Below are 2,579 nucleotides of genomic sequence, written 5' to 3'. Positions count from 1 at the left end.
CAGGAAGCCAAGCGTGACATGTTAAAAGCCATCTTGATAGTATTTGGTATTCAGTACTAACAACTCGCCAGCTCACAGGAGTTTTTCTTTAAAAGGGGGAGGGAGAAAATCTGCATATTGGATATGCCAAAATAGTGGATAATTTGCATTAAGCATCCAGACATTCTTTTTTTGCAATCTGTCACCCTTCACTGGCTCTTTATTTTATAACCTTCGTAACATATGGGGAGCATAAGCACTAAAAAAATGTTGCATCACGTGGACAGAAGCTGGAGCCAGAGCCCTTTAGGATCAGCTGGAGCAAGGCTAGAGAAGGACCTTTCCTCAGCAGCAATAGATCCACGATGGGACTTTGTTATGCTGGAAGGATCTGAAAACAATAGGCATGGTACTATAAGTATCCAGCTATAAAGCTGTTTGTTATTTCTTAGCTTCCAGCTCACACCTTGATTCAGACTTAAGAACCATCATCATGAATACACAAACCATGAAACATGATGCACTTACCAGACTTCCCCCCTGTAATAGGCTTCTCATCATGGGATTTAGCAGCAGTAGGGAGCAAACTCTAACATACTGCTGTAAAATAGACTTTCTATACCTAGCAACACATATGTGAGCTCACTTCTTTAGCAAAGCATTTCTGAAGTAACCAGAAATAACTTAATGCAAAGTTTCTCAGTAATAATTACAGTTCAGTAACTTTATATAGTATAGCCGAAAGTATTCCAAATACATTACTGCATTTTAATCTCACTGTCAATGTATTTTTTGCAAAACTGCTATTTGAAGATCACTTATTAGGCATAACATCACATGTGACAGAATAACGTACCTAGAATAATAAAATGAATGCGAGTGGAGGTCCTGAAGTGGTAAGCGTATATAAACTTAAACTTAGACATAATAACAGATACTGAGTGTTAAGAGGAAATTCAAAATTGTGAACATACTAGAAAGCAAAACCTGTTGGGTACGATAACAATAAATGTGGTTGTCAAGCAAGCATAGAGGGACTCATTACTAAACTAACTGCAGCACTTTAAATAGTGATATGAGGAAGAATACTTGTAAACCTTATTTACAGTTTTTCTGCAAGTTATCCGGCCCAGCCAATAAAAATACAAATTCTGTAATATAAAACTAGACCAAGATGAGATGCTGTTAGGCAAAGTAACATCAGTGGGTGATGAGGCAACACAGCAACAGGTGATAAAAAAAGCAATAAAACTGCTTCACAGAGCAGATCGAGGAACTCTGTTCCACTGGCTGCTTATGACATACTAAATAAGCAGCATCAAAGAGGAAAATAGGAGATTCACATGGTATCTTGCCTCTTTGACAACGGTCATTAGCTGTCATAAATGTGCCCTCATTTGCTTCTGATCTACTTGCATGAAGCAGCTTACAGCTTGTTGCTCCAGAGTCTGCAGATACTTCTGGCTGTATAGCGATTATCAGCCCAATGTGCTGTTGCCAGCATTTCATGACCTCGCATCAAGGACCTTCACCACACAGGGATCTTTGTATTTAGAACTTAGTCCTACAAAGTTGAAGCCCGTGGGACTTTTAACTTTGATTCTCGTATATTCTGGTTAAGGATTTTAGAATACAATGTGCAAGGATCATGCTTTGCTAGAGTATGACAAAGACATTCCTGAAAAGAAGCAGCTCTTCAGGCCTGAGCTACCAGGCATGGGGACATCTTGGAAATGATATTGCCCCCAATCAGCGCTTTCCAAAATCTGCAAGTGAGCTCTAGAGCATACAGAGGATAAATAAATAACATGCGCATATAAATTGCTTAGAGAGATGTTAAAGGAGGCAGAAGATGCTTTGAGTCAGTTATTATGGAGAAAATATTTTATAAATGCTATTTCCATTGTAAGTCAGGTTGAGAATATCACTGTAATGTGAAATTCTGCATCTAAAAAATTGAGAGGGAGCCTTTATTCAAATAATTTATGTGCATGCAGTTTAGCATTCTTATTTAAATAGCTAACAGACCAAGAGAGTTCCCAAGAAAAGAGACCTTCAACTTGCAACTTGTTCTGCAACGTCACCCTCCTGTCCATTTTCCCAAATTACTAAAAAGTTGTCCAAGTCTGAGGAGGAATTCACACAGTGTCTGTTAGTGACTCCCAAAAATTGAGTCAGTCTTCACTGCTGCCAACCAGGATCTGACGATGAAGACCTGGCAAAAGGTTTGTATTTGCTATTATACTGGCATATTTTTGGCTGCTGATTTTATTATAAAACTAACTAATTTTGTTTTCATATTGGACAGAAAAAGATTCCAAAATGGTCCTTGGGATTGTACTGTTTTACTTTAATGAAACACAAGTATTCTGTTGCTTTCAGGTTTTTAATGAAGGTTACATATGCTATTCAGATAGTCCTTACAATTTTTCAGCTTAGAGAGCCACTGTTAACAGCAAACTGAAACAGAGAAAGATATTCTACTGAGGTTTTTTTCCTCTGTATGTACCTAATCCAGGAATTGCATTTGGAAGCTTATGGGTATCAGGGAGCAGAGAATAGCAAAACAATAACCATTACTGTTGCTTTTTATAGGTCTC

At 38.0% G+C, this 2,579-nt stretch overlaps 1 protein-coding gene across 1 annotated transcript in view; it reads left to right on the top strand.

Moving 5' to 3' along the window:
• Positions 1-2,579, top strand: part of CAMTA1 (calmodulin binding transcription activator 1) — a 336,801-nt gene that overhangs the window by 279,380 nt on the left and 54,842 nt on the right. The window lies entirely within an intron of this gene.

The sequence above is a fragment of the Pygoscelis adeliae genome, unplaced genomic scaffold (assembly GCF_000699105.1).
Source record: "Pygoscelis adeliae isolate BGI_AS28 unplaced genomic scaffold, ASM69910v1 Scaffold370, whole genome shotgun sequence".
In the NCBI taxonomy this organism is placed as follows: Eukaryota; Metazoa; Chordata; class Aves; order Sphenisciformes; family Spheniscidae; genus Pygoscelis; species Pygoscelis adeliae.
This window is presented reverse-complemented; position numbering and strand designations above follow the sequence as displayed.